At 46.4% G+C, this 13,432-nt stretch overlaps 1 protein-coding gene across 1 annotated transcript in view; it reads left to right on the forward strand.

The window, feature by feature from the left end:
- Window positions 1-13,432, forward strand: part of EPHB1 (EPH receptor B1) — a 441,868-nt gene that overhangs the window by 819 nt on the left and 427,617 nt on the right. The gene's annotated exons all lie outside the window — the stretch shown is intronic.

Raw genomic sequence — 13,432 nt, forward strand, 5'->3', positions numbered from 1 at the left:
CACCCACCCCCGGAACGACTCACGCCTGGCACCCACCCGGGGCTGCTCTGCCGCCGGGGAGTTCGGGTATTCTTCTGTGCCGTCAGGAGACAGCCGGGCTCAGGAAACTTTCCCACCGGCACAAAGGGAAGGGGCTCCTTCCAGCAGTCCGCGAGGACGGGCGACCCTTTCCTCCCCAGAGGAGGGGCCTGGGGGGGGGACCCGTGACTTCGGGTCCCGGCGGCAGGTGCCGGTCCCTGTCCCGCGGGACCCGGCTCGGGCGGGCACGTCCAGAGGCGGAGGGGAGGCGGGGCTGGCCGGCGTGATGAGTGGCAAAACGTGACCGTGCCCAGAAAGATGCTCGCCTGCCTGCTCCTCTCTGCCGAGCTGCTGCCTCCGTGCAACAGGGCGGTGGTGGGAAACTTTGGGAAAGCCGGGATCTCACCCCCACTTTCGAGTCCACAGAAGCGTCGTCATTCGTAGGCACGGGGCCGTCTCCCCCTTTTCCCCCCCTCCGACGATGTAGCGGGCGGGGGGGGGCTTTCCCGGCTGGCCCCTTGTGCAAAGGCCGCTCTCTGCCGGTGGGGCTGCTCTTCTCCCAGCTGGTTGTCTTCGCGAGGCGAAAGGCAGGCGGACGCTGCCCCCCCAAAAGCGGGGGGAGCCCCCCCTGGAGAGTTTGGGGCGTAGAAAAAGAAGCCCAGCCGGACCCTTTAATGCTGGGCTGCTGGCAGCCTGCAGAGTCTGCCTGGAAGGAGCGTACAGCCAAATTTCCTTGGCTCGCAGGACGTTAGCGGCTTCATTTGGCTCGCTTCCCTCACTTTTTTTTATTGCCGTTTTGAATTTAGGGGGTCGTGAGACAGAGAGGCGTGTTGAGGGTACAGCCGGGCGGCTCCTTGCGGATAGAGCGAAAGAGTCTGATTGATGTGGCTGGGGAGCCATTGATTTTATTCCCTCTCTGACTCGTTCAGGAGGGGGAGGAGGAGAGATGCTTTTTAAAAATACTCTTTGCGGATGCCAGGCTAGATTGGAAAACAAAACAAAAAAAACCCGGATCAGGCTGCTTGCGCGGGGGAAGCACATAAAGGACCCACGGAGGGCAATATCAGAAGCGGCCCTTTGAATTATTTTGCTCTGTGGTCCTTTGTAACACTGTCCATTGTATCCCCTGCCTTTCGCATTGTGTGCCAAATGCCTTCTGCACAGAGAAGTTTTTAAAAGCCAGGGAGGGATGTGCTCTGACCGCATTTGCAAATGTGTACCGTGGACTCGCTAATGGCCCAGCATGGTTAGGCGCATTGTCTGAGAGCTTCTTGAAAGTTGTGTTTCAGAAATGCAAACGCTTTCATCCCAAAGGCCGAGCGGCTTGCCTCTTAGGCAGCGCCGGGCTTCTCCCAGCACGTGCCAAGTGCTTTGCTACAGGTGAAACTGACCACAGGCCAGGAGCCCTGCTGTCTACGGGGAGGGATGGCAAAGCAGAGCCCTGAGTCAGCCTGGGCTTCCCTACCAAAGAGTGAGGGATATTGCAGTTTGTCGTCCCCCCCCCCCACCTCCTCCCCACCTTCTTTTTGTTCTGGAAATCCCAGGAGTGCAGACTAATCCCACAGCAAACAGCCTTGCTTGCCCAGCTAATTCCTCAGCAACCACAGTTAAAACGGCCCCAAATCTTGGCAAAGCAAAAAACTAACAATAGCTGGGAGTGGCAGGGGCTGGCGGGGCTGCCTGCCTGCCTGCCTGCTTGCACAATACCTGCACCGTTGCTTGGGATTAGGCTGCTGGCAGGGTGGATCCGAATGCAGGTCTGAGGAGTCCTTGGTTGGCAAGGGTGGGGGAGACAAGGGAAGTTAGTAAATGCAGATCCTGGGTTTCATTGGCATGAGTTTGTGGCGGAACTAGAGTGCCTGCTGCTGTTTGTAGAAAACACAGGGGGGATGTGGTGCTCAGTTAAGTTAGGAAGCCAGGCTGTGATATCCTAGCACTCAAGCAAGAGGACCTGGTCAACCTGGTCCATCCGGGTTGTGGTGGAAGGACTGTGAATACCTTCCTGTTTTCTTTGCAGGTGGGGTGAGGAGTGAGGAAAGGTGGGATGGGGTGTGGTTGAAGGCACAGCTGCTTTTTGTTTCTGCACCCGTTGTTTAAGATTTTGGAACTACTAGTGAAACTTGGAAGGAGAAAATTGTGACAAAACTGTTCAGCCTTTTGAGATCCCGTATTGATTAAAAATAAAACCCTTCAAGCCACCCCTTATAAAATGCACACATTAGGCCACAGTATGTAACACCTTTACATTTTTCTGCACTTAATTACGGTTTATCTGAGCCTCTTTCATTCATTCAATGTATATTCGGCTTCTGTTTGATGTACATTCTTAGTGTGTGTGTATATGTGTGTGTGTATGTGTGTGTGTGTGTGTATATGTGTGTGTGTGTGTGTGTGTGTATATGTGTGTGTGTATATATATATTTTTCTTACAGCCTGGAATTTTTCAAGCATTGATGCCTAATTACAAAATCAGAATGTTCAAACATGAATGTACACAAATACGTGAAAAGCCCTTTGATGAGCAGCAGCCAAATTTGTGACCTATTCTACTAGAAAGTGTTTAATTATGTATGTGGTGGGAATGCCTTATTATATCTTTGGGATTTTTAAGCATTATTGGCCAAAAATATCAATGGATGTTTGCTGCCCTTTCCTAGTATTAAGAAGGATTTAATCTTTCCCCTCTTAATGGCAGCTACCTGCATGCAGGGTAGAACACAGAATCTAAGACCAGGCCCCTCTTTGTTAATATGGAATAGGAAAATTTGGGAATGCGGGGGGGGGGGAAGTATACCAACTCAACTGCATACCTGCTTGCACAGCCTTATTTTTATGAGATTTGCCAAATAGCCATTTGGAATGATTTCTGAATCTATAAAATATAAAACTTTTTTGTGTAGATTAGTGATTCATTATTTTGATTTGAAACTTCATTTCTGTCTTCTGTATAACCCATGCTATCGTAGTTGACATTAATGATAGATACACTGGCAGTGTTTTATTTAATTATGTGTTCATTTCCTGTGTTTGTATTTGTAAACTTCATTGTTTTATTATCTTTGTTCTTAAAATAACTTCAGTGATACCACTTGGAAAAGAAAAAGAGTTTCATATGAAAGGATAGAAAGGTTCTGCGCCTTGTGTGATGGCTGCGGTGGCCCATCCACAAATGCAAGGTCCTGCTTGATGTTGCAGTTCCTGAATGATGAACATCCACGTATGAACCAGGCGACACAAATCATCCCACTCTCTGCTAAGGCAGGATACTTCTGACTTAGGGTGTCTCACTCAGATTTATTTCCAGTTTTTCTTTGATTGATTGATTCAAACATACCATTTTCCTTCACAGTGGGGACCCAAAGTGGCATACAACAGCTCCCCCCCTTCCATTTTATCTACACAACAACCCAGTGAGGCAGATTAAGCTAGCCCGCAGACATCCCGTGGGCTTCTGTGGCAGAGCAGGGATTCCAGGCTGTGTTTTCCAGATCCTAGTCTGACACTGTTACTCCATGCTGGGTTGAAAAGGGAGCGCTTCAGAAAGCTCTAAGGAAGAATTGTGTGGGGCATTCGTAAGCAGCCTGTTCCATGGAATCCCTCTGCATCATTCAATACAGGCTAAAATCACCATCCACCCTTACAAATGATTCCTGTGTAATGTTAGGCTATTATGTGCTTGTGTCGTATCCTGCCAAGACTGGAACAGTTAGAGCACCTAAGGCTGTGCTCTCCACTGTTGGAGCCCCGCGTGCTTTTAGAGCAGAGGTCTAAGAGCAGAGCCCTGCGTGCCACAGCTCCCACAGACACCTTTCCTGGTGCCCATCCAGGGTTGTTGGAAAGTGGGTGAGGCAAGATGGGGGACCTCCCCAACAGGGATTCTGATTGGCCACTGGAGAGCCAGTTGGCTGGGCAGATGAAACAAATGTTTCAGTGATAGCTGCCCCCTCAGTGTTGATTTTATTTTCTGTTACTTCTCTTTTCCAATGCATTTTTAAAATTACCTCCCCCTTTCCCCCCGCACTTGGGCTTCCTCTGAGTGTGGCTCCGCCTCCTGCAGCACCCCTTTTGTGGTTTGCTGCACCCCCTGTGGCAGGAATTTTGAGGTTGCACTCATCACTGCCTTTTGTCAGAATTCCAAAGGTGCCTGTGGGCTGAAAAAAGTTTGGGATCCCTGCCTTAGAGAATATAGTAATATCATTATACCTAATTCTCAACATAGCTCCATCTGCAGATACTTATATCTGCACATTAGGGCTACGTAGAGACAGGGGAGATCTTTTCACATATCCCGGGGGATACCCAAGTTTGCAAAAAATAAATAAATTCTCACAGTTAGTAAAAATGGGTGGGGGAGGTGAAGTCCCTCCTTGTGGCAGAACACATCTGCTCTGGCCTGCAGGCCCAATTCTGCCCTGCCCTCCTAGGTGTTTCTCCACACCTGGAGAGGCTTTTCTTCCACGCTCAGGGTAGCCTGTCACCACCAGCTGACTTTTGTACAGAATTGCCCACTGGGAAGGTCAGGACTCCCAGCTTCCATTCCAAGTTCTGAGGCCTGGCCTTTGTGTTTCTCACTGTCCAGCACCTGAGCACCATGGGGACAGTTTACTGCCTTGCACGCCCCTGGAGGAACAGTCACTTGCCAACTACCTTCCCCTGGCATGCCTTTTAAAACAGTGTGTCTGAGATGGTGGAGGTCTATGTGGTACAGAGAACCACTCCCAGCATCCAAAGTTATAAAGTATTTATTAAAAAGAGAATGTTTATGAGCATACTTTTAGCACAACACCAAATTGAGCAAAGAATACAAAGGGAATGGGAAAAATGCAAATCCTCTGTCCCTCTCTTTATACATCAGATGTTAAAATATAGGACAGGCCCCTTTAGCTTAGGTAGTGACAAATCCCTACAAAGTAACCATTGCCTCAAAGCTTCCTGTAGCTCTCCAGGCGAGCACATGGTCAAAATGGCTGCCTGCTCCAGTGGAGAGATCTGCGTCCTCTCATAGATGCAGTAACTAAGGAAAAGAGAGCTCATTCCTGTGGCAAGGAGTTTTTATCATCTCTGTTTCTCCACCCACCTGACCAGGTCAGGCCAGGTCAGAGAAGCAATTCCTGCTGCTTCTTCCTAGAGATTACCTAGGATTCTATCCCTCCAAATCTCTGTTCCCTGCTAAGGGAAAAGGGAAAGATCTATTAACATTTCTTAAGAGGTAGCTCAGGTGAGCCTGGAAAGCCATTGACAGACTTCCTCCTTCCCAGCCTGTTCTCTTGCCCAAAGGGGGGGGGGACTGTTAAAATGCACAGTGGAGGCTTTGCTTATCTCAAACCTCCCAGGAGAAAAACTACATTTCTTCACACCTCTCAAGAGGAGAAGAAGAGATTGGATTTATACCCCACCCTTCAGTACCTGAAGGAGTCTCAGAGTGGCTTACAATCTCCTTTCCCCTCCCCTCTCCACAACAGACACCCTATGAGCAGTGTTCCCTCTAAACTGAGTTAGTGTGAGCTAGCTCACAGGTTTTTAGCCTCCGACTCACAGATTATTGTCTTAGCTCAGGAAGGATGGTATGCAGTAGCCAAATCGCTCACTCACAACATTAATGACAGTAGCTCACAAAGTAGAATTTCTGCTCACAAGACTCCACAGCTTAGAGGGAGTATTGCCTGTGAGGTAGGTGGGGCTGAGAGAGCTTTTTCGAGAACTGCTCTTGAGAGAACAGCTCTGACAGAACTTGTGACTGGCCAGCAGCTGCATGTGGAGGAGTGGGGAATCAAACCCGTTTCTCCCAGATTAGAGTCCGTGCTCTTAACCACTACACCAAACTGGCTCTCTCTACACCTCTACAGAGGAGCATTGTCTGCACTTGCATTGGCTCACTTTGGGGGATGGTGGAGGAGGAGGAGCTACTGCCACTGTGTGAGCTATATGGAATAGGATGGTGGTACTGCAGGTGGGCAGGAGGAGGAGGAGGAAGCTGCCATTGCCCCTGCCACCACCATCAAAGCAGAAGGGGATAGGCGAGTGGGCAGAGTGATGGCGGGAGGCAGTTGGCTAGGCAGTGGCAGTTGGGTATATGAGGGGGCAGAATGGCAGTGGAGCAGGAAGAGCTGCAGGGAGGGTTGAGTGAGGTGGGCAGGAAGAGTGGTGGGGAGAGGTGGGCAAGATGCCTCCTCCCACATGTTTCTCATGGGTCGGGGGGAAGGGAGGAGTGGGAGACCCAAAATGGATGGGTGAGCATGCTGGCGGGCATGGCACCCCCACCTGCAAGTCTTGTGGGACCCTGTTTGTATTTATCTAAATGCAAAGGGATGCCCTTAGTGTACATTATCCTGGACAAATGAAGGCTGGTCTTAAGGTCTGTCAGTATAGTGTACTGGTTACAGTGTTGGAATAGGAACTGAGAGACAAAGGTTCAAATCCCCATTCAGCCTTGAAATCTCCTGGGTGGCCTTGGTTGCACTCTTTCTCTTTCTCAGCCTAACCTACCTCATAGAATTGTTCTGGTAGCAAAACGGAGGCGCCGGTGCTCTCTGAACTCCTTGAAGAAAAGGCAGAATTAAAATTGTGACTGATTGATTGATTGATTGGGTTTTAATGAATATTTTGATCCCTTGGAAGATGCTGGACAAATGCTAGCCCCCTTCAAAAGGAAGACTGGTCTCTTATTGGGTTTTTGAGTGGCTGGAGCTTATCTTGATGCCAGCGTTGTGAGGTGGAGAATTAGTAACCAGCTCAAATCCAGATGTCGCCCCCCCCATTTTGTTTAACTTGTTTTGTTAAATCAGCTAATCATAATCTGCTTCTGAGTATTTCGGGTTTTGTCGTTTAGAGGAAGAACATAAATGCTTGACTTGCTGCTTTGGAAACAAGGAGGGCTTCAACCATGTTTTGAAAGTTGTCTAGCAGAATTTTATCCCATTTGGAAAAAAAAGTTGCAAGTACAAACGCTAGGCAAAATGGAGAACAGTGGATGGCTGAGATAATTTGTAATAAATTGGGGGCCTTTGGTCCTCTACTTTATAATGTGTGAACGTCCTATTATGTCTTGTTTCAGAGCATTCAGTTCAGCGAACTGTGCTGCCCAAAGAGGTATAGGCTTCTAAACCCATTGACTTCAGTGGATTTAGCAGGGTATAACTCTGTTTAGAATTGCACTGTAAATTTGATCCTGCACATATTCGTTGCTAGGTTTGACAGATATGACCTGACTGTAGAGATACAGAGCAGTTGCCCCTTTGTGAACTGGTGGGACAACCACTGCTGAATAGAAATTTGTTTGGATTATTATTATTTTTTTGTTAAAAAAAAATTCTGATGTATCTGTACTTAGAAAGCACGGGAATGAAATAAAAATGCAAGATACAAACAATAAGATCCCCTCACTGAGGCATGCTTTGAAGCCTAGGGTCTGGTTCAGAAGTTGGTGAAGAATTTCAGGAGCTTTGCGACAGAGATGGAGTTCTGAAAGTACTAACAGTGCAGTCCTGTGCATGTTGAATACAGTGAGATTTACTTTTGAGTAGACGTCCAAAGATTGCACAGCGTGCCTGCCTCAACAAGGGTGATGGTGGTAAGATAGGGTAGCTCTTCTGAATCAAAGAAATGGTCCAAGCAAAGTTTGAAATTCCATTGTACCCTTAAACTTGAGAAATGCTGTTGGTGAAGAGCAACATTTGTCTTACTGGTGATGCTGTTTCAACACCAATGACAGAAATGAACATGTCAATCCATGCAGTCAGTTGAAATGTTGTACGGTTTTCTGGTTATGATCTTTTTCTGGGGTTTTTTTTTGCATGTTGTTTAGCTTTTCTTTAATGTTCCCACATTCTTTCTGAAATGCATTCATTAGTTGCCATGGTCTAGATTATGCCAGTTTTATTCAGGTTAATGAGCCCTTACTAAAACAAATAGCCCTATTGACTTTAGAGGTGCTAGCTTCATCAATTAGAGCTCATCAAAGTGAGGAAGGGTTTTGCATGCTCCTCCTAGGAAGATGGGATCTAATTTGCACTTACAGAGGCCATGGGCCTTCATAGATACCCTTTAATGTTACTAAAAGAACCTGAAGTTGTATCCTACATGCCCTGCTTATTATGGTAATGTATGTGTACAAAATGCCCACCATGTATTTTTTTTCTGGAGTTATTAGTCACAGCTGCAGTTTTAAAGAGATGTACATTGAATATTTATGTTCTTCCCAATAGGGACCCACAGTGGCTTGCAACATTCTCTCCTTCTCCATTATATCATCACAACAACCCTGTGATGTAGGCTAAGAGGGAATGACTGGCCCAGGGTCACCCAGCGAGCTTCCATGGGAGAGTGGGGACTCAAACACGGGTCTCCCTGATCCTAGTCTGACATTCTTACCACTGTAGGGATGCCTTGTAACTAACTAAAAGGGGGGGGGGAGACTTTGGGTGCAACTTTTCACAGGCAGGATAAAAACAGGGGTAAAAGTGTGCTTTTTTAAAAAATCAGGATTATAAACCCTTTAAACATTTCAGTTATATAGTCTTGTTAAAAAGATCTGAGTTTAACAGAAAATGTAAAAAGTACTCTTAAAATGAGACCGTGTCCTCTTATCTGACAGGTTGAATTAAAGTCTACTTTTGGTATAAAAGAATGAATCAGGGGGAAATATTTGAGTTCTGATACCAAAGTGAGCATTGTAAATGTGATACAGACAGGCATGTACTGTATTTATTACTGTGACTTCTATACTTGACCCAAGGACCGGCATATCATAACAGGTGCTAGGATGCAGGAGACTAGATCCTGTATTTCAAAATAAACACCCACTAACCTTGCCTGAGAGATCTTGTAAGTCTACCTTATGGCCTCTTATGTCTTCAGTTGTCAAGTTCTGAAAGTTTATTTATTCAAATATTTGTATCTTGCTTTTCTTCCCGCTGAGAACCCAAAGTGGCTCACAGAAGACCCACAAATACAATTAAACAAAGAACTACCAACAAAAAGAAGATTCAGTAGACCTCCAGGGTTGGTCTGACAGCTAACTGGGCTGGCAGGCTCCAGACCACAGGCTGGGAGGCATGAGCCAAGGGCCAAGAGTATTTATGACTGTACTAGCATTTATGACTCTGCTAAGCAAACACAAAGGAGGTTTATTTTTGGTCCTGTGGAGAAACAGTGTTCTGCTCAGTAACTACCAACTCTTTATTAAAAACTAGCCATGTAGTATTCAAGTAAGTGATCTTTCTTAGTGTCGAGAGAGACCCAAAGAAAACCCCTTTTACACACAAAGTCACACACATCAGGGTTGAAATGGGTATACTTCTGTAGTGTCAGAGCTGAAGTGCAATCCTATGCAAGTTCTGTGAAGCAAGTCCCATTATGGTCAGTGGGGCTTACTTCCAGGTAAGTGTGCATAGCATTGTAGCCATGAGCGCGGCATGATCAAAGACAGTCCTAGGTGAAATAAAAAGCTCTGTTTTAACTGCATACTAATATGTTTTTAATTGTTACAGCAACCAATTAATATTCATGCTTGTTCAGGTAGTGTAACTTGTGGCGCGTAACGTGATTTAAATTAATGATTTAAAATGGCCTTTTTTTGTGGTGAGAATCACTATTTTTAAATTGCCTTGAGTCAAACCAATTTGCTAGACCACCTGCAATAATTCCAGTGGAGCTGTGTGGGAGTCTGCTGGTGGGCCATGACCCTCGATCACACAGGGAGTGAGAGTCTGCGTGAGCCAGTCCAAGACACCTCTCCCTTTCAGAGCTACAGATTACAGTGTCTCTGATAATAATTCTACAGAAGCAAAGCCTGTGATAGGGCAGGGCAGATGCCGAGTGCGCAGCCTTCTCTCCCCCTCCCCCCAGCTTCTTCAGAGGATCCTCTCTTCATCCTCTTCCAATGTCAGACTCAGTTCCAAAACAATGCAAAACTAAATATTTGTTTCCACTATGATCAAACGATCATTCAGATCCTAGTTTGCCTTGATGAATGCTGGTTCAGTCACCCTTTGCTCTTTGCCTTCCTTCTGCTGCAGAGACCCAACTCATCAGCCCAAGAAATGCTTTGCAGTGCAGCTCTTGTCTCAAGACACAAATGTGTGATGGTATAAGGGATGGGAAATCTCAAAAGCATTTGTCTCCACCAAAGCCCCATTTCCCCCCTCAGGTTAGTAGCCAGTTTTTCTGAGAAGTCATGGAAGGCAAAGTCCTGTAGTACTTGAACCTCCCAACCTTCTCAGTTCCTCCATACCTCTTCCTTCCACGATCAAGGCGAAGATAAAGGGGAATGGTAGATCTTCATGATCTTTTGTTCTCAAGCCCCCTTCCACCCCCACATACCCAATTTTGCTTTAATTTCTCTTCCTCTCCTTGAATTTGAGATTGCCATAAATGCAGCAATTAGTGAATCAAGAGGACAATGTTTGGCCCAGGGACCAGTTGCTGCTAAACTAGTGTTGGAAGGGGTTAAGTGGGTCATTTCTAACCCAGTGCCCTAATGTATTGCATGTATAAATCATCCTCCCCCCAAACATGTTTCCAGCATTCCCTTGAAAATTCCAACAATGGAGATTTCACAGGTGCCCAGGATGTCTCATTCCATTGCTAAATGGCTCTTACTGAGTAGTTGAAATGGGACTACACAAATAGCATAAGGTGGTGTCATGCACTCGGCCACCTGGATTTACAAAAAGGGTTTTCAGAATTTTCAGGATGCTGTAGATTAGAAAAGCGTACTACCCAGGCTTTCGTCAAGCAGCACTGGTAAAAAGGAAAGGGGTTAGGGGCAGATGGATGAATCTTCAGCAGCAGCTGGGCTGTTTCTTTATAGCCAGAAGAAATAGTGGAGCAGCTCAGTTTGAGTGGAGTCATCAGACTCGCTTGGCTGCCATTGATTTCTGATAAAATTAGGCTCCCAAATGGTGTTTCTGTAGAGCTGAAGGCATTTAAGATTATAGCAGGATTCTGTGTTCCTGTGAACATTAGTGCAGCATTTCTCAAACTTTTGATAGCTGAGGCACATTTTTTTCCTGGATTAGAATAGGAGGAACTTTTTACTCCCTGTAAATTTTCTTGGATCAACTCCCAGAGCTGTGTTCCTTGCAAACATATATTAGCCCAGTTAATGCTGGTTTCTCGCGTCTCACCCTCTTCTTTGACCAGTTTGTTGGGCCTCAAGGGTGGGACAAGGCAGTAGTTATGCTATACCTCACCACTGTAAATGGTGGCCAAGACTGTGTCCATCAGGGAAGAGTCGTAGGCTGTAGTTGGCTTTTAGGGTGGGATTGTTACCTTGACAAGGTTTGGTGACCGACCCAGTCCCTTAATTCAAATAATGCAGGGGTGGCCAAACTGCAGCTCGAGAGCCACATGTGGCTCTCGAGCTGCAGTTTGGCCACCCCTGAAATAATGCAGCAACAAAATGATATAAAGTGCTCCTGTCTGATTTTATCAAAGCATGTGGATGTTTATTAGCTAATTACAAATGTAGTAGTTAACGTCCCAATAATCAATAGGAGTCCACATACTCACTACATCAAGAGGGCAGTCTTGGGTACGCGCATTCCTGTCGGGATGATCAGTGCCATTTCAGAATGCCAGGTATAAGCATAACTTTTCTTCCAGGCTTTAGAGTAAAGTGTTCAAAGACAGAAAGAGTTCAGACTCTTCTAAACTACTGTATCTTACAAACTGGTGATAGCATAATCAGGACATTCTGTTGATAGTTTGTTAGCACTCCCCTTAACATACTAAACGGCTTATTAAAGCATTTTGGGTTCACTGACTGTGTTGCATATCAGCCAATATCTAACCTCTTGACCTTAGCTAGCAAAGCATCCTGCCTATTGTTGATCCTTAACTGGTTGCACATGTTAACAGTGTCTTCATGCTGGAGACTGTGGAGAGACCGTAAGTTAGCTGCTTGAGCACAGCACGTTTTCATGTTCTGACTGCAGTGGCAATTTCATTCTGTCTGGGACTTGAGTAAATGGTAGGCAAACATTTTCCATGGGGAACTTGATGCTTGAGATAGATCAGGTTCCCCTTTTCCTGTAAGAGGCTGCTGCCCTTTGTTTCAGGCTAATAGTTAACAGAAGTAAGAGCAGAGCAAGATGGATTCTGGATTTTTTTAAATTTGCCACACTCCTGAGAAACGAAGGGGTAACTGCACAATCTTTGGTTATAGGGTTACACGCTCAGATCCTTGCGAATGGTTGGCATGAATAATCTGGGGGCAGGGATATCCCTTGTGCAGAACAGAACAGGGAGGCTTTGATTGATATTCCCATGGAAAACAGCATGGCTCTCGCACTCTGGTATGTCATAGAGAGAGCTTGGAATATGCTTGGGAGTGTTTTCTATGTCATACTGAGTGGAGAAGTTCCCAAGTAGCTCTCCTGGTCTAGTCTAAGTGCCGTGGCTAGACTGTCTTTCTCTGGACTCTGGTATAGCTTTATAATTGCTCAACTTCTTGGTAGAAAGTATTTAAAAAGAAACAAATGACAGACTGATGTCAAATATAGAATGTATTATGTGGGAGGGGGTAACTTAATGGATTCTGATAGTAGCCCTGCTGTAGTGGCTGCTGTGCTAGACTAGGATCTGGGAGAGCCAAGTTCAAGTCCCCCCTCTGCTGTGGGAGCCTGTTGGGTGACCTTGGGATGGTCTCACACTCTCACAGGGTTGTTGTGAGGAGGACAGAATGGAGGAGGGGGAAATGATGTATGCTGCCCTGTGCTTCTCAGGGGAAGTGCAAGATAAAAATGTGGTAAAACTTTAAAAATATATTAATAAATTGAACTAGGTACAGTCAAAGAAATGAGGAGGGAGTGGGATGGCATTTGTTGACCTTCACCTTGATCTTCCTTGTGCACGGAGCATAGGTTCATGGGCACAGCCTATGTGCAGAAGCTCTGTGCTCAGTAAACATGTGGAGGTGGGCAGGGTCTGCTGTTGAAATCCCACTGCCCTTTTACAGGCTGGCTGTACTTATTTAAGAACTAGGAGTAAGGGATGAAATACAAGGAGCTCTAGAAAGAGTCTCCAGGTGAGTGTCCCAGCTGTGGCTGGTGGGGCGGCAGAGGGAAGGGGAAAATAGAGGGAGGTGAGCCATGTTTATTTTTTTCTTCTTAGCTATAAGGCAGGGCTGTCTCAAGGCATGTTGCTTTCCCAAGCGGGTAGTATGGGAGGAAAGCCGCATGGTAACAGGTATGGTTCCCTCCACCCCAGAACTATGTTGATTTGCGGGGTAGAGCCTGGAGAGGGAAGGGGTGGGGAGGGACCTCAGCAGGGTATAATGCTATAGAGTCCACTGCCCAAAGCAGGCATTGTCTCCAGGAGAACTGATCTTGGTCATCTGGAGATCAGTTGTAAATAGCTGGAGATCTCCAGGTACCGGCTGGAGGTTGGCTTTTGTGGGGAGGGACCTCAGCAG

The sequence above is a fragment of the Gekko japonicus genome, unplaced genomic scaffold (assembly GCF_001447785.1).
Source record: "Gekko japonicus isolate JY-2015 unplaced genomic scaffold, Gekko_japonicus_V1.1 scaffold235, whole genome shotgun sequence".
Taxonomy (NCBI): Eukaryota; Metazoa; Chordata; class Lepidosauria; order Squamata; family Gekkonidae; genus Gekko; species Gekko japonicus.